At 33.4% G+C, this 20,115-nt stretch overlaps 1 protein-coding gene across 4 annotated transcripts in view; it reads left to right on the forward strand.

Annotated features, from left to right (window-relative positions):
* Nucleotides 1-20,115, forward strand: part of PPFIA2 (PPFI scaffold protein A2) — a 463,684-nt gene that overhangs the window by 79,541 nt on the left and 364,028 nt on the right. The gene's annotated exons all lie outside the window — the stretch shown is intronic.

The following is a 20,115-nucleotide window of genomic DNA, read 5'->3' on the forward strand; positions in this document are numbered from 1 at the left end:
TGTACACACCAGATCATCAGAGAGTTACTTGTATGCAATTTGTCATATAGATATCTTTTTGAAATATATAACTGTTGTAGTAATTAATACAAAAGTGTGAACTTGATTTGAGGTATTGTTTGGTGTCTTAAAAAGTTTTAATATCTCGTAAAATTCATCTCCATGCATTGACTCTAAAAACAAGAATAAAATTTTCATTAGAATATGTAAATACTTTATGTCCCATGGACTACACCAAAACTTTTGGAACTTGAGGGTTTACCATTCTAGATAGTAATGTATGATTTGGGTTGCAATATATTTTCTAGTTACTGAGAAAAATTTTATTGGCCCATTTTGTCAACAGTATTGATTCGGATATTGCTGTTTCTTTTCTACTTTATCCAGGGAGCTTCTGGAAAATTAGAGAAAGTGTTCTAAAATTTTAAAGGATTATCGTTTTTAAGCAGTAGAAAGAGATTGATAGTCTAGTATTGGAACATCTTAGTTCTTTGTGATACCTGCTTTCAGAAAATACTGATTAAGATAACATGTGATGTCATGTTTGAAGTACAAACACGAGTTCATGGTGTATATCTAAAATAATATGATTCAGTCTATTTTCACAGAGAGTCAATGCATACATTTTTATCACTGTTTGCTTTTCACTTAGCACTGTGAGGTTTAATGCTGAACATATGGAACTCAATGTTATCAATTTTAGCTATACTTCACTGAGGTATCTAGGTGAAGTTCATAATCACCTTAAAACACCAGTGAGATGTTAAAAAGATAACTTTCAATGGCATCTCTCTCTCTCCTGTCTCCGTCCTGTATCTCATGATGTTGTCTAATTATCAAATTGCTCCCAAAGTAGGCTAAACAACATATTTTAGTCCTTTCCCTTCCTTTTATTTTCATTGTCTGAATTTATGTGGGGAAAAAATGTATTGTCTTCAGATAGCTGCTTATATTTAGTCCCTGAACCTATTATATTTCAGCATAAGGCAAGATGAAATCTAAGTCAACCAGCCAGCGTATTGTGGCAGGATTTACGGCTAGCCCTATATTTAAATAGTGTAGGTGACTGTTTATGTGATGTAATTTTACTCTCCTGCCTGGCATGGTATTGGTACATAGCATTCAACTTTTATTAGAAGAGTAAATCCATTTCCTTCAAAATCCCAGCCTTACCTGTCCACTGATTCCTAAAAGAATTCTATAGTTAGACATCAATTGGTTTTAAAAGGATTTGTCCCTGGTTCAAATAAAAAATTAAATACCTCTCTTCTGCAAGGGGTGATAAAAATCTTATTCATTATTTATATGTTAAAATAAGTTAATCATATCCTTTTAAAAAAACATTTTCCAAATATGGAAAATTGAGTGGGTATAAAATCTAGTTGTTGAAAGAAGCTTTTTTTTTTTAATAATAATTTTTTATTATGTTAGTCACCATACAGTACATCCTTAGTTTTTGATGTAGTGTTCCATGATTCATTATTTGCGTATAACACTCAGTGCTCCATGCAATATGTGCCCTCCTTAATACTCATCACCGGCCTATCCCAATCCCCCACCCCCCTCCCCTCTGAAGCCCTCAGTTTGTTTCCCAGAGTCCATAGTCTCTCATGGTTCATTCCCCCTCTGTTTACCCCCCCTTCATTCTTCCCTTCCTTCTGAAAGAAGCTTCTTGAAAGGAAAAAAGATCACAGAAAGGAAAGATGGTGTATAGAAGGCAAGCTTGATCAGCCTCATTCCCAGTTAAAAGTGAAGTGTGTGTGTGTGTGTGTGTGTGTGTGTGTGTGTAATTTATAATATTGTGAAATAGAGATTCTCTCTTGGCCATGCCCTACCATGATGTTGGATATTTTATACTGCTGCTTACATTTTCTAGAATTCAGACTGTGCTTATTTTTAACTTTTTCGTGAAGTGGGAAACATCATGCAAATTTCAGAGTACATGAGCTTAGGCAATCTAATTAGGGGTTTAACAGTACATATAAATTTAGTACTCCCCATTGTTAAAGAATGATCTGGAACATATTACGTGAGAAACTATATAATAAAATCATTTTTTATGCCCATATAAGCTTACAGAAAGCATTCTAAGTATAGGTGAAATGGTAACAGGATCTTTAACAGATATTTAAGAGTGGTAATGGTAACAGATATTTAAGAGTAAGACGTTGAATGAAGCTATTGTTGTTGCCCCCAAATTAGAAAACTGAAAGTAGTAACCTAAATCCATTTGAAGTTGTTTATAATTTTTCCTTTCTTTAAAAAAATATCTTTATGGTAGATCATCTAAATATTATTGTCCGTTTCTACAGTTAGGTCTTTTGTATAAGTGTTTATAATATATTACTAAAACCGTTCTATGAAGAAATTTTTATTGGTAAGAAATTCAAGGTCCTATATTTTCCCCCCTCATTATACAGAATATATAAAGTGCTCAAGGAATGGCATATCTCACAATGCCACCACAATGATGCATAGCTGTGAAATAATTTCTTTACCGGTAAAACAGAAATTTCGGAAGTGTAAATGGTATATTTAAAAAATGCATTTTTTTTTCTGTGGGTACATGTATATTATTTCTGAAGCATGAGAAAAAAGTGAAGTTTATATTACTTTAAAAAGTATACATGTACAAAAAGTTGTGTACGTTTGCAAATGCCATTATAGATAAATTTGTATACCTGGTAAGAATAAATTTGAGGTACTCCAAGAATACATTATATACATTAATGTAAATACAAGTTTGCATTAGTATTTTTAACAATAAATATTATCTAGTTTTTTTGAAAACTCAGGTAGTCTCATTTTCAGTACTAATAAGAGAATTATTTGTTCATGATTTTCAGGGGCAATTTCAAGTTTTATGATGGTTTTCTTCCTCTGAAAGGATTACAAGAAGGAGTTTTTTCTTAATTCAGAAATTGAAAGTTAATTGGTTCAGTAGGTAGAATTTACAGATTTTTCTAAATCATAGTCATCTTAGAAAAAAACTTTTCTGTCATTTAGAAAAATATTATCAGTTTAATATTGCCTTAGAACTGCCTTTGAAAAATTGTATCAAAGTCTACATTTAGCATGTTTTTCATTCAGAAAAATTGTATCACAAGATAAGCTCCAATGTATAATCATAGCATATATTTACATATAAAAATACAGTGAAAGAAAATAATTAAATCTAAAGGGCAAAAGTATCATTAAGTTAAATTAGTGCTTTTTTATATACCACTTGCCATGGTGTTTTAAGTTTTTTTCCTTGAGTTTTTATTTAAATTCCAATTAGTTAACATACAGTGTTATATTAGTTTCAAGTGTACAATATGATTCCACACTTCCATACAACACCTGATGCTTACAGCAAGTACACTACTTAACCCCCATCACCTATTTAATCCATCCCCCCACCCGCCTCCCCTCTGGTAATCATCCATTTATGCTCTGTAGTTAAGAGTCTGTTTCTTGGTTTGCCTCTCTTTCTTTTTCCTTTTGCTCATTTGTTTTGTTTCTTAAATTCCACATATGAATGAAATCATATGGTATTTGTCTTTCTTTGACTGACTTATTTTGCTTAGCATAACACTTTTTAGTTTCATCCACAACGTTACAAATGGCAAGATTTCATTGTTTATGGCTGAGTAATATTCCTGTGTGTGTGTGTCTGTTTGTGTATGTGTGTGTATCCCACATCTTTATCCTTTCCTCAGTAGATGGGCACTTGGGCTATTTCCATAATTTGGCTATTGTAGATAATACTGCAATAAACATCAGGAAGTATATAGCAATACAAGCCTACCTTGAGAAGCAAGAAATATCTCAAATAATTTAACATTACATCTAAAGAAGCTAGAAAAGGAACAACAAGTGAAGCCTAAAGCTAGGAGAAGGAAGGAAATAATAAAGATTAGAGCAGAAATAAATGATATAGAAACTAAAAAAAAAAATAGAACAGATCAATGAAACTAGGAACGGGTTCTTCGAAAATATTAATGAAATTGATAAACCTCTAGCCAGACTTACTAAAAAGAAGGAACCAAATAAGATAACAAATGAGAGAGGAGAAATAACAACCAATACCACAGAAATACAAACAGTCATAAGAAAGTATAAAAAACTAAATGTCAACAAACTGGACAACCCAGAAGGAATGGATAAATCCTAGAAACATATAAACTACCAAAACTGAAACAGAATAGAAAACTTGAACAGACCAATAACCAGCAATGAAATTGAATCAGTAATCAGAAATCTATCAATAAATAAAAGTCCAGGGCCACATGGCTTCACAGACAAATTCTACCAAACATTTAAAGAAGAGTTGATACCTATTTTCAAACTATTCCAAAAAACAGAAATAGAAGGAAAACTTCAAACCTTGTGCTATGAGGCCAACATTATACCCTGATAACAAAACCATATAAAAACTCCAGTAAAAAAGAGAACAACAGGCCAATATCCCTGATGAACATGGATAAAAAAAATTCTCAATAAAATACTAGCAAACCAAATCCAAGGATACATTAAAAAAATCATTCTGGTCTAAGAAATGTCTGAGCATTAATTTGCTATTTACTTTCTTATCATTTCTGATTCTTTTTAAGAGTCAGAATGGATAAAATTTAACAAAGAGTAATGTGGGACAAACCTAGACCACATGAAACACATTTCGAACATATCTCAATTGTAACATACACAGTGGTTCAATGTGGAAGTGTCATGATATTTCAGAGTGTTATTATCAGTGTTTGAATGAAGTCTACCTCATTTGCCTCATCCAGAGCTTAAAGCAATAATGCCACTGGCACTATGCAGCTCCTTTCCTGTTTTTCTGTTTGTTACCTTGGAGTTATAAGAGCTATAAATTTGCTTCTTATAGAACTTAGTACTTTCAATTGTTCTGTTTCCTTTATCCAAATGCTAATGGTTCTCTTTATTTCTAAAGTGTGGTGAATAAGTGAATATTCATCTAATCCACATCCTTGGGTTTATTCTGTACACTGTCCTGAACATTCTCTAGCTCTATTAATTTTTCTCCATTGAGGAACCAGAATTGTACATTCCATATTTTTGTACTTTCTGTTCTCATTTTAATGTCTTCCTGATGATTCTTAGCAACTTGGGTAAACACTGTAGAATTTGAGACAAATTTATTTTCCTGAGGGTGATGTTTAGACCAGGTTATATATTTTTCAAATTGTAAATGATCTTAAAATTTAAAAGTCTTCAAAACCAATTTTAATTTGATTATTCAAAAAATGCCAGTGTTCTACCTATTTGCTATAAAAGATAAGTGAATAAAAAATGCAAATCTGAATTGTGATCTAATATAATTTCTTTCAACCTAGACTTTATATTGCTGTTTTACATACTTTCATTTTTCTGTTTGTTTATTTAAAATTCAGTGTATATTTGAGTGTACACTATGTGCTAGATATTTGTTTAGGTTTTGGAAATGCAGTGATAACAAAATACACAGTTTCTCATTTCAGAATCTTGCTATATAGTGGAGTAGACAGACAGGTTGGTAAAAATAACTACAATATAAAGTAAAAACAGTATGAGATGAAAATAAGAAAGAGAATCCATGTAATCCAATTGTTGGGAATGAAGGAGGCTAGAGAATCAAAGAAGGTGAATAGAAGGAAATGCTGTCTAACTTGATAATTATAGGATAAGTTGAAGTTTGCCAACTGAGGAAAGTGGGGCATGGCATTTGGGAGAGGAAACTGTGTGCATAGGTCAAAAAATGAGAAAATAACTTACTGTGGCTAGAGTATGAAATGAGCTTTAGTGTGGGAGGTGGTGGTAAAGACAGAAGGCTAGGTTAGGCCAGGGCAAGAACATGAGAAATTTCACGGAAGGAATTTGTTTTCTACACTAAGAATGAGGAGCCATTAAAGTCTTTATTTTTATTTATTTATTTATTTATTTATTTATTTATTTATTTATTTAAATTAAAGATTTTATTTATCTGACAGAGAGAGACACAGCGAGAGAGGGAACACAAGCAGGGGGAGTGGGAGAGGGAGAAGCAGTCTTCCGGGTGAGCAGGGAGCCTGATGTGGGGCTTGATCCTAGGACCCTGGGATCATGACCTAAGCTGAGGGCAGATGCTAAATGACTGAGCCACCCAGGAGCCCTGCCATTAAAGTCTTTAAACAGATCTTTTAATCAGCTCTCTCCTTGAGAAGGCTTTTCTTTTTCTTTTGGCTCTACTTGGGAAGTGATTTAGATAATAGTCTAAAGCAAGGAGACAAATGAAAGGCTCTTGCAGTCATCCAAAATAAAGATAATAAAAATGGTGATTGTAACCTGTGTGTGTGTGTATGTCTACCCCACTGAATTATAAAACTAATCGAGGGCAATATTTCGGGAGAACATCAACATTTTGAGTAACACACTGAATGATTACGATGAATCTATAGAGTGACAGTGAGAATGAAGAAGAATGGACTGATTGATGAGATAATAAGGACAGTGAATACTCAAGAATAAGGGATTGCTTAGAGGGAAGAGAATGAGACTTACTGAGAAGTCAAGGCTGACTTTTGAATTTTCTGGTTTGGCAACTGAATGGATGAAAGTTGCATACATAGAGACAAGAATTTCATGAGGTAGAGCACTTTTGGAGTGGGGATGATGAGTTCAGTTTTGGACACATTAAATTGAGCTGACTGAGTTGGGAATATATGAGTGATTTTGGAATCAGTGAGGTGAGATCTCATTTATAGCCATTGATTTGGACATGTAGAATAGTTAGTAATTGAAGTCATTGGAGTTGATGATGTCATCTCCAAAAAGTGTATTCCAAGTGAGAAGATAAGAGAGCTCCTAATACATTTCAGAGGAAGAGAAACATTTAAGTAAAGATCAGAGGAGAGGTAAAGATCACAGGGAGAGTATGCCTCAAAGGAGGCAAGGAAGGAATATCAGGAAGGTGTGGAATCAAAAGTGCTAAAAGAGAAGATGGTAAAAAGGGTTATTAGCAGTTTCATGATGTTGAGTGTTCAAGAAGAACGGAGTGCCCATTTATTTAGCAAAAGGGAGATCAGGGGTGATCTAGGTGAAAGTAATTTTAATGGAGTTAATTTAGTTAGAATCAAACTTCTGGTGACCTGAAAGATGAAATGGCAGAAAAGAATTGGATTCAGTGGCTATAGAAAACAGTTTCAAAGAGCTAGATTATGAAAGAAGTGGGAGGGAATAATAGCCAATATAGGATATGAAGTTGAGTGTGTTGAAACATATGGAAAGGACATAAAAAGGGAGAAGAATTTACAGAGGAAAGAGAAATCAATTGATAGAGCACAAGATGAGGCAAAAAAGAATGGACTCCAGAGCATGTTATAGAGAAAGGGCAACGTGTCTTCAAATGTGAAATGAGTGAGAAAGAAAGGATTCGTTTTAGGAATGGAGGTCTTAAGAAATTAAAAGTGTCCATTCAATGGTTTCTATTTTCCCCACAAAGTGTAAAGGAGCTAATTAGCTGATAGCAGCAGGAAAGATGATGGAATGAGGTATCTCAGGAACATAGAGAAGATTTATCTAGCCATTATGGATTATGGGCAAACTATGTAAACCACAGATGGAATACTGGGAAGTGTTAGGGGTTAGTGTTAGTGGTTAGTGGTTGTAGGCAGTGAATTTGTAGTGGTTATATGACTTAAAGGTGTGTTTATTTTTACCTCCAGCAGTGTTCTGTAGCTCAAGTATAGGAGGAAGAATGCCTACAACCATTTTAATTTCAGGTTGTTCTTCGAGACCATTGCTATGGAAGGCCAATGCAGCAAGATAATTGAGAATATTAGCAAAAATCCCAGAGTCTAAGCTGAATAAGAATTGCAGTGAAGATAGGAAGGGATTGATAAGACAGAGGATTCAGAGTTCTCAATAAACTTGAAAAACAGGTGCAGTGGGTGTAGGAAAAAGGATAGAAGATATGGTGAGAGAAGTAAGATGCTTGATTTAAGCATTTCAGGACCAAAACATTTCTAGGTGCTAATAAGATCCAGATTGTGATCGTGGAAATGGGTGAAGTACAGAGGGAATGAAGCTCGCTGGAACTGATGACACCAAGAAACTGAGAGACCAGTGTGGCATGGATCATTTCCGTAGGTCCGGCAGTCTTTCCTGCTACGTTCATTCCCTTGATAATCCCAACCTGTTTTACAGTTTAAATGCCATCTAGACTCTAATAACTGAATAATGTACATGTGTAGGCTGGGTCACTTCCCTGAACTTTAGACTTGTGTATCCAGCACACCCACTTATACATTCAAAAAAGGAATTTAAAACATAACAAGTTAAAAACTGAGCTTCTGATCTTCACTGTCACTTTACACATTTCTTGCAATTTTCTCCGGATCAATTCATGGCTACTATTTCAAAAAATCAAGACCCAGAGTCATTTTATAGGTTCTACCTTCATGATTTATCTGGAATTCAACCAGTTCTCGCTAATCCTACAAAACTACCAGCCTGGTGAAAGCCACCATCCTTTCTCATGTGCACATGCTCAGTGAAACAAGCAGGATAAGTTTCTTAAAGTCAGATCATTTCACATCTAGGCTTACATCATTGTTTCTTCCCATGAGAATAAAATTCCCAAAGCCAATGGAGTAGTTTCTAAGACCCTTCATGACTTCTCTCATTACAGTATCTCTAGGAACTCCTCTACCTTTTCATTTTTCCATATCTCATTCCATTTTGGTCGTACTAACAATTGGCTACCCTTTACCCACACAAGCACTTGCTATTATTCCTTCTGCTTGCTATGTTCCCTCCTGATATATCCCCGTGGCTTACTCCCTCATTTTCTTTAGGTTTCTGTTAAAACTGTGTTAACAGAGAGGTCATCCATTGAGCACCCAATATTCTTTTCTTGCCCCTATGTGTTTATTATTTGTGTTCTTCTACTAGAATATAAACTCTGTATGGTAAGGGTCTTTGCCTCTTTTGTTCATTATTATAGCTAAAGATCTAGAGATAAAAACCTGTAATATGAGTTCCTCAATATATATTTGCTGAGTGAATGAATGAAAACAAATATGTTTTAAGCACATTTTTTATATGATTACATTTGTGTGCTTAACATGATAACTACAATACTGAATGGAGAAAGAGATTAAGAATGTTAACAATAATTCTGTAATGAGATTACATGGGTAATCTATGGTAATGGTAGTAAGAATTAAAATAGCAGAGAATAAAAACCTTACAAAAGCAGCGTTAATAGAACCTTATGGTGGGGAAAAAAATAGGACTTATGGATAAATTCAAATATTGGCCACTGGGAAAAATAACAGAAATATAAAACCAGAAGGATGTATTTTAGATACTGTATATCTCATTTATTTACCTTGCTCAATATCATTATATATAAGCTCCTTGAGAGGAGGATTTTTCTCTCTGGATTACAGCTGCCTTTGCAATGCTTTGAACATAGTGGGCCTTCAAAAAGTATTTAATGAACAAATTAATGAAACAAGAATAATAATGCTAAAGGGTCTTCAGAGGGTAAAACTGTGAACCAGGTATTGGAAACCTCCCCCCAAACAAAAACAAAAACAAACAAACAAACAAAACAAGGTGGAATATAAAAGATAAAAATGAAACTTCCATTGTTGATTCAAGGTATTACTTAAAGCCCCAAACCATAGTACTGTTGGTGGTAAATATCCCCACGTTCTATGAAGAAGTGCCAGACATACTCACCAAAGACTTACTAATTAATAACTATGGTAATATCAGTCCTGCCACTGTGAATCATCACCTTAAGCCTAAGAGATGACCAGAAAGGCATCACCAGAATTTCTCCTGTAGGGAGCGCTGCAGGTTTTTACCCTTTGAAAGGGAGAAGGGTGTGCCTCTTCTAAATCAAATGAAGGTGAGCCCAAAGCAATTGACTCAAAGAAGGAGCCAATGGTATCTCCATGTTTGAATATTTATTCAGCAGCTAAGACAACAGGTGGTTCCGTGGAATAGATGTAAAGCAAGGAGAGAAAGAAATTAATGTGTATCTCTTGGAATATGCAGATATGCATAAACAATGAATTAGATACTTGCTTCCTATCTAATAAATTTGGATGGCAGAAGCATGGTTAGAGTTATCCTAAGTCAGGAAAATGGAAAGGGGTCTTAGTAGGAGTGGCTGTTACAACAGTTTGTTATGTCAAAGGTTCTTGAGCTTACCATGGAACAAGTTGATGAGGTAGAAGGATAATGGAACGCTTCATAAAATGGCTGCTTTCTACAACAATGGGACCCAATATTAAGAATTAAAAGAATGTCAAATGTTCTGCCAGAGACAGAAATTGGGATGTGAAGGGAGGCAAGTAGTTAGAGAGCAAATAACAAAATGCCTGTATCGATGTGTAGCATGTTATGTCTCCATAGAAGGGTGTTCAAAGAATTCCCTAATGAACCCCAATTTAAAAATCTAATATTTAGGCCTCTGGCACATATAAGTCACCAGTCATATAAGACTTGGCCTATTTTTTTCTGTAATCCCTTTTCATATCCCTGCCCTAATCTAGAAGGAAGACCTATGAAGAAGACAGAAGACAGGTGAGAAAAAATGAATCATTTCCCTCTTCCCAGTACAAGTTCCTCAGTCCTAAGTTGGAATGATCAGGGAAACTTTTGAGTTGAATAAGAAAGTAAAGTTTTAATACAGGACTGTTTTAGAATTTCTTAACCTGAATAAGAGCCAAAGTAAAACTTACTCTTATAACTCTAAGTGACCAGAAAGCTATGCATATTCTCAAGCTCAAGCAGTCAGATATGGGGATGTAATATATGACAAAGCATATTGAATGGCAAGGATGGATGAAAAATGAAGTCGGTATTTATTTAGATCTGTTACTTGTATGCAGTTACTCATTTAAATTGAATTCAGCTCATTAAATAAAGTCATTTATATTGTGGAAAGAGAATGTCACTTATAGTTCTTATTGACAAAGAATGGTAAAGCAGGGGAGAAATAATGAGATGGTGTGGGTCTCAAAGTAGAGATGGTTTTATTTGAGACTGGAGGAGTAATGGTTTGGAAATTCTAATGGCTTTCAAGAAAGGTGCCAACTTTACCTTCTGAAGTGAGCTAAGAAATTATGAACACAGTCATCTTGTTGCTACCCGTGAAGCTATATAAATTCATTTCAGTTAAGATAAAGTGATGGTCGTCTCCTTCAACAAAGTGATAAAATACACAGGAAAGATTGTTTACTGTAAAATAGGGGTTTCAGAAGGCACAGTGAAAAGTTTGAGGGGAAGATAAGAGTGGAAAGTAGGATAGAGAGGAGCGAACACAGAACACTCTGATAAATGTAGTGAAGAGACTTGGTGACTTAGAAGGGTTAACATTTGTGTGTCCCAGAAAGATGAGAAAGGTTAACTGGTAGGAAAGTTTTTATAATAATTCATACCAAGTATACATATAGATGCCACTCAGAGTATAATTTACAAAACATAAGCAAAATTTAAATATATATATGATGATAATATACAAATTACATTTTATGTAAATCTATATTTGAATTGTTTTGTAATCCATGGAAAATAGCATAAGATATAATGATTTAGAATGTGGACTCTGGAAAGTGGCGTCAATTTGACGTTTGGCTCTGCCTCTTCCTACGTATATATGTCATCTTGACCAAGTTATTTACTTCATTGTGCCTCAGTTTCCTAAACTGTATGATGAGGGTAAAAATAGAATTTCTTTCAAACAGGGTGGTTATATGTAATGAGTTACTACACACAGAATACTTCAGATGATGCATTGTATGTGCAAACCCTCTGTTAATGTTCACCACTATAATTGTTATATTAATGAAAGTCTTCATTAAATAATGTGGGATCATTGCAAAGAACTGGCTTAGATTGTATGCTATATTTTAACTGGAGACAGAAAAACGATAGTCTATGTAAATAAATTTAAATCAGTGTAACCCAATAATTCGATGAACCACAAGGGACGTTCTCTGTAGGAGGTGGGTATATACCAGGGTGGGTAGGGAATAGGAAAGAAAGGAATCGACTTCATTGTAATCAATTAATTAATATTTTTAACTTGTCAGAATGGTTAGTTAAAATACTGATGTCATGAATATGTAACCAAAATACTGAAAGATAGTTCATATGCAGGGATTTTATCATGAGAGTAATGTGATGGTTAGCATATATGGCACCATAATTCCCATGTTATGTTATTTCTTACTCATTAATGCATTACTGATTAGAACTATTTAAGCATTTACATTTTAACACAAACGACTCAATTAGAGGGAATATTAGAATGTGGTTTCCTACATTCAAAAGTTTAAGTGTGAAAGTGAGAAAAGAGATGAATTACAGGCTAATATCTGAAAGTTGGATTTAAAATAATACTGAATGTGGGAAACATTTATGAAATCTTTTGGCATATTGTTTCACTAATGATTAATATGATAAGAAACATTTTAGAGGGGCCCCTCGGTAGTGCAGTCGTTAAAGCGTCTGCCTTCGGCTCAGAGCGTGATCCTGGCGTTCCGGGATCAAGCCCCACATCAGGCTCCTCTGCTAGGAGCCTGCTTCTTCTTCTCCCACTCCCTCTGCTGTGTTCCCTCTCTCGCTGGCTGTCTCTCTGTCACATGAATTAATAAAATCTTAAAAAAAAAAAAAAAAAACCAAAACATTTTAGAAATGATTTTTCCAGTATAGGTCATTATTTGAGAAGCTCAGAGTAATGGAACAGCTCCTTGTTGACAATAGTCTTGTTATTTACTGTTCATTTATAATTGTAAGAAAAAATGTACTTGAAAAATTTTGAGGGGAAACCAATATGTGAATAAAAGAAAACATGATAAGTAAAATCAATTAGAAACTTACATTATTGCAAAGATACATTATTTTTGGTAATAATAATAACATAAAACATTGAAATATATATTGATATATTCTGTTTTCTCTTCCTATAAACTTCAGTATGAATTAATTTACTTATATTTGCTCCCCAAAATACCTATCATAATTTTGTCCAAAAGGGTAATATAATTTCAATCACATTTCTATTTTGTTCTTTTGTGTCTGCCTTCTTTTCTCTATTTTTATTAAACATAAATGTGTTTATTTGGTGTTTATTTGTATATATGTGTATATGTATTTATAGGCAACATATGTAAACACACACATATATAACATAACATATATATTCATATGTATTTATATATATATTTCTTCCTACAAAAAACAGATTTTTTTAGTCTCTTGAGTTCTTGACTAAACAAGAGGCTGGTTTCTAATTAGATTGTTCTTATCTAACACAATAAAGTGGAACTATTTTTATTCTTGATCAAAGATGCTTACAATTTAGAATGTTTATCTGAAAAGACAGATGGATGAATACAGCTTTATACATGTAATTGCTCATTAAAATGTGAAAAATATAAAGTAAAAATAAAGGTTTATTTAGAAAGCATATTTGTAATGCTTATTGTGTACTTAGTGCTATTCTAGGCACTTCAGAAAAAAGTAACTCAGTGCAATAGATTTTTGCACTCTAACTGGTTAGCAATTTATCTTTTTAAAACATGATTAATAAGTGTAAAAAGGTATATAGAGATACATATTTTTGTGTTATAGGCAGTAATCATGGTAAGTGTGTTTTGGGGTATTTTTTCTTTTTTTGGAAGATTATTTTGAAAGGTAAATGTTGAGCCAGGTCTTAAAGAGCTAATTTTCATTAAAACTTTTGTTCTGGATGGAAGGACATCAAGGGTCTTTCTATTTCTGGTATCTAAAAGTAGTTCAATTCTATATATAGGTTTTAGCAACTAATAAAGCTGGCTGCTGCAACTTTTTACAGTACATAAGCTTATTTAATTGCCCACGTTATTTAGAATATGAAATTAAAACTGGTTTTTAGATATTCTTTTCAAAAATATGTATGTGTAATTTTTCCTAGGAAGCCCCAAATAACCTCCATGTGTCTCTGTAGCTTAACAGCTAAACACCTGTTCACCCTCAGTGAGGTGAGACTACTGGATGATGCTTTCCTGGCCATTCCAGAAAGTAGTCCTGATTGCCCAAGAGCTGCCCTCTAAGAGGAAGGGTCTGATGGGCAATTCCAGCATGGCCTCAGGTGACAGAACATGCTCAGATCCAGGGCTGCTGCTTTTGCTTTCCAAGGATCCCAATAAGGTGATGCTCTGTCTCCTTTGGCAACATGAAAAGGAGCTAGTTTTCTAGGAATTTACCCCCTTTCCACTTGTGGTATTCATTAAAGTTTGGCTGGGTAAGAAACCACAAACTTCTTTGGCTAGGATCCTCCCCTTTTCCCTCATTGGCCTCCAGAGGATAGGAGGCAACATAAGGCTGTTTGGCCTTGTAGCCCTACCCGAGGAACTTGTGTCTCTGTGTGAAGGAACACTTATCTGGAGGGAAAATAACTTGCTTTAGCCACCCTTCTATAACTAGATATTCTTTTTCAAATGTGTATAGTCAGGGAAACATGAACCAGCAAAATGTAAATTCTTGAAATTGGATGCATATTCTTTTTTTCACTTAACATTAATTATAACCATGGCAGGCACTTTAAAAAGGAATCTGATTATATATTCATAATAAATTAAAGTTGAGATTCTGCAGAATTCTTACTTTCAGTTAAAGTCTATATTGATTCAAGAACACGGTATAATAAGAATATGTCCTAGGGGGCGCCTGGGTGGCACAGCGGTTAAGCATCTGCCTTCGGCTCAGGTCGTGATATGGGATCGAGCCCCACATCAGGCTCCTCCGCTATGAGCCTGCTTCTTCCTCTCCCACTCCCCCTGCTTGTGTTCCCTCTCTCACTGGCTGTCTCTATCTCTGTCGAATAAATAAATAAAATCTTTAAAAAAAAAATATGTCCTAAAGACTTTATGATTTTATTTTCCAAGATTAAATTATTTTTCAAAAAGATATTTGAAGCTGTTGAAGTATATTTAGAAAATTATATATATTATGGAAAAGTGGGAAGTTAAAATACCAGAAATTGAATATTTGACCAAAAGAGTTCACCAAGGTTTTTTGAAAATTTCTAAGTGCGTTCTGGCTATATAACAAATTCTGAGGATATTCTTATATTTTACTTATAGAAATCATTTATATTTTTATTGGAGTATGGTGAGAAGTTTTGTGGAAAATCCTGGTTATTTTCTCTACTCTTCCTTTCTTTTACCACAGATTAAAACTGATAATCCATATGAATGACTATTTTATACCTCTGTAGACAGCTCTCTCTTCAAACTTTAAAAAAAAAAGTTTTCCTGCTATGCTAATATTTAGAAGCACTGGATTTCGTTTTATTTACTTCACCATTCTCTAAAAGAGCAATATAATATAATTTGTATTACAGCCAATGTCATTATTCTAACTTCTAAATAAAGGTATTTAGTAATTGCATTAAATTTAAGTGGGAAAAAATGGTCAATTTGAGATCAAGATTGCCTGAATGACTTTTTAAAAAATACGGTTGTTTGTAAAAGAAATTTTAAATATAAGAATAAAAAAGGGTTGAAAATAAAATAATAAAAAAGATATACTGTATAATACTAACTAAAGAAAAAAGTGCCTATGCAGCTATATAATATCAGAAAATAGTCTTTAAGAAAAAAATTACTAAGTGTAAAAAGAGAAATACTTCAACATAAAAATGGATATGCTGGGAAGATAGAAAAATTTTAAATTTTTATACACCTAATAACATACACTTAAAATATAGAAAACAAAAATTAACAGAAATAAAAAGATTTAAAAAACTTTTGGCAATATTTTAAGTGAACAAGAAGATAAAATTTGTAAAGACGATAAGTTGAGCAATAGGAAAAACAAGCATACCTAGTGATATATAGAGAACCCTGTACTTAATTTCTACAAATTAACCAAATGTGTGTCATACAGGAAGACTCAACACATTCTAAAGAATTGAATCAGGCTGAATATTTTCTTAAAATAACAGAATTCAGCTAGAAATTAGTAAAAAGATGAAATTTTAAAATTCATAAATAGAAAATACTCAAGTTTTTGAAAAGTAGGTCAAATACTTCTACGTAATTCACTGTCAGAAAAGAATTTGAAAATTAAAAATTTTTAAATTCAGTGATATTGAATACTACATATTGAAACATAGGAGGCAATTAAAGCCTCACTGAGAAATTTACAACATTTATATATATATTAGAAAAAATAAAGGCTAAAAATTAATGATGTAAGTATTCATCTTGAAGCTAAGGGAAAAGAAGCAAATAAAACCTAAAGAATAAGAAAAAAAAATAATGAAGCGCAAGTGGCAGAAACTAATAAAATAGAATAGAAATATTTAAAAGAGCATAAACAAACTAAAGTTGATTTGTTGAAAAAATTATTAACACTGATAACTGGTGGGTTGGTAAAATAAGTGAGAAAGTGCTAATAAATATAGTGAAAGGATTTTTGAACACAATTTGTGGTTATGGATTTTAAATTGTAGATGAAATGAGGAAATTCTAGGCAAATACACCATGGCCAATTTAACAAAAGAAATAAGAAATACAAGTAATACTTTTACTATATGAAAGAAATCTTCAAATAAAAATTTCACAAAGAAACCTACAGGAGCAGATGTCTTCATTGATGGATTGTAGAATTCATTAATGAAAGAATTATACCAACTATTAAAAGCTTTAAAAGACAATTTAAAAAAATACTTCCCAAGTCATTTTATGAGGTGTATTAGTTTTCTCTTGCTATTAACAAATTACCACAACCTTAGAGACTTAAAGCAACACACTTACTATCTCAGTTTCTGTAGGTCAGGAGTTTGGGAATAGCCTAGCTGGGTCTTTTGGTCAGGGTTTTACTGGCTGTGATCAAGGTGTGGGCCAGGCTGCATTTGGATATGGAGTTGGGTTTCTTTTCCAAGTTCACGTAATTGTTGGTATATATGCCTATATATACATATATACAAATACATACACATGTATATAAGTATACTCATGCGCACGCGCGTGCACACACACACACTGTGTGTGCATGTATACACATATGTGGGCAGTGATTGGAATGACATCCTATTACCTTTGCCATATTCTGTTTAGTTAGACATTGCCCATGTTCAAATGGAGAGGATTAGAGGAGGGATGAGCATGAGGCCATCCTAGGGTCTGTCTGCCACATGAGGCCAGAGGGAAAAATCTTAAAGCAAAGCCTGAAAAATTAACCTAAAATGTTAGCTAATTACATGAAGCAGTACATAAAGACATGACATCAGAAACTAGTTGGGTTTGTTCCAGAAATGCAAGGTTATTTTAACTTTCACAATTCAATGAATGTAATTCACCATGTTAATGAATAGGGAAAAATCATATAATCGTATACATAGGTGTAGACAAAATATAGATAAAAATTGAGTACTTATTTATAATGATGTACATATTCCTATATTATATAATCATATAATTTAATATCATATAATGGTTTAGTATCATATTAATTATATAATGATTTTATGATAAAATTTCAACAAAGAATAGAAGTGACCTTTCTTATTAATTACTCTGTCATTATTTTATTCAGATATTTATTCAGCAGCTTATATTCAGTAGGAACTCAACTGTTTTCCCTATCCATGTGTACTCATAAAGATCACTCCGTTTAAAATATTGGCAGCTCTAGGGGCACCTGAGTGGCACAACTGGTTAAGCATCCAACTCTTGATTTCATCTCAGGACATGATTCCAAGGTCATGATCTAAGGCTCCTGAGATCGAGCCCCATGTTGGGCTCCACAGTCAGTGTGGAGTCACCTTATCCGTCTCCCTCCCTTTCTGCCCCACCCCCTGCTTGCTCTCTCTCCCTCTTTCTTAGAAATATGAATAAATAAAATTTTTTAAAATAAATAAAATATTGGCAGCTCACCATATGTATTCACTATGCCGAGATATGCTTACCAAGTACTTACACATCAGAAGTACACACAAAGTACTTTACACTTATCAAAATTTATATCTAAATTTATTTCTATTTAATAGTAAATATTTTTCCTCATATCCTTCCTTCTGTATTTCCTTCCTTATTATTTAACCAAACATAATAGCTCCTCCAGACCTTTCCATATTTAACAGCTGGAGTTGCGTCCAATTTTCAAGATTCATTTAATACAATTACTCCCCTTTAATAGGTAAATCACACACATATTTTTTGGTTAACACTGCAGTGAATGAAATGAGAATTTTCAAGGATATGTGATTTAGTTTGATTTTTTTCTAAGTGTAAAGAAGATGGATTATTGTGAGTAAACTATGTAAAATATTATACTTCCCAGATAATTAGGAGTATGAAAAATTTTGCAAAAATGAGTATATTTACACATACTTAAAACTGATAAAAAAGTACAAAAATAGCATTCCACTCACTAGGTAAAAAGATAAGCTGCTCCAGAATGAAGATTTGAAAAGTAATATCTTTGTTTTTCTACTCTCTGCAGAACTTTAATGCTATACACAAATCACCAAAATGCATGTATCTCTAGCAATAATTAGAGAAGAGTTTATATTAGTATTCTTTTAAAATATTTATAAATATCTGGAACTTGTTACTTGTAATTATGTTTTGTTTATTTTATGTTTGTTAATATTGGAACTTAATCTCTCTCAGCCAAAATAAAAAAGTTCAAATATAAAATAGCCTTTACCTGGTATTGTTTCTGGAGGACATCACTAGTATTAAGCAAAAGAGTACAGTTGAGGGGGACCTGGGTGGCTCAGTCTTTTAAGCATCTGCCTTTGGCTCAGGTCATGATTCCAGTGTCCTGGGATCGAGTCCCACATCGGGCTCCCTGCTCCGTGGGGTGCCTCGTTCTCTGTCTGCCTCTGCCTCTCTCTCTCTCATAAATAAATAAATAAAAATATTTAAGAAAAAAAGTACAATTGATAATCATACAGTAGGACTCCTTTCCTTCCTTCCCCCTTTAAAGTTCTAGTTATGAAGCAATTTCTTTGGGGCTACTGAATTAGCGCTTTCGATTATATGGCATTCTTGATTTGCTAATCTAAACTAGAGGAGGTTGGATGCCATAAGAACACAGGAGAATGCCATGTTCTTGCCCTTAAGAAATGTAATTCTAAAATCATCAAGACAATAACTTAAATTCACGTATTTTAATGTTATTCAAACAACTTTAAATATTTATTTGGACATGAGGGAATTCATTTTCAGTATATCATAATAAGAAAGATTGCTGCAAATAATTGAAATGAAGTTTCATTTATATTAATGTTGAAGGTGTGACAAGAATTCAGTTGTATAGCCAAAGTGTAACGATAAAAAATGCAGGTTTTGCTAAAGTGTATGAAGGTTTTATTTAGAGATATACATCAATCAGGGTATCCATAGCCACACAGTTAACTCTCCTTTTATCTTCTGTCAAGGTTGGATTTAATAGGAATGACTGAGAAGCCGACTTTCCTTCCTTTTCCCTTCTTATGATGCTATTGTCTGTGGAAAGCTCATATTTTTGGAAGCCAAAAAAAAAAAAAGATTTTTTATGCTGATCCTATCAGAGGACTCTATAGTACTTAACACTGAAATTAGTAGACTGGAAAGTCCAATTTTTAAAAAATTTTTATTTAAATTCAATTTAGTTAACATTATTAGTTTCAGGGGTAGAATTTAGTGATTCATCAGTTGCATATAAGATCCAGTGCTCATTACAAGAAGTGCTGTCCTTAATGCCCATCACCCAATTACCCCCTTCCCCCCAACTACCTCCCCTCCAGCAACTCTTGTTTGTTTCCTGTAGTTAAGAGTCTCTTATGATTTGTTTTGCTCTCTGTTTTTATCTTATTTTTCCTTCCCTTTCCCTATGTTCATCTGTTTTGTTCCTTAAATTCCACACACAAGTGAAATCATATGGTATATGTCTTTCTCTGACTTATTTCGCTTAGCATAATACCTTCTAGTTCCATCCATGTCATTGCAAATGGCAAGATTTCATTCTTTTTGATGGCTGAGTAATACTCCACTGCATATCCACAATAGCCAAAATATGGAAAGAGCCCAGATGTCCATTGATGGATGAAAGGATAAAGAGGATACATAATGGAAAGTCTAATTTTTTAGAACTTTG

Source organism: Ursus americanus, chromosome 17 (genome assembly GCF_024610735.1).
Source record: "Ursus americanus isolate L20-20 chromosome 17, mUrsAme1.1.p, whole genome shotgun sequence".
In the NCBI taxonomy this organism is placed as follows: domain Eukaryota; kingdom Metazoa; phylum Chordata; class Mammalia; order Carnivora; family Ursidae; genus Ursus; species Ursus americanus.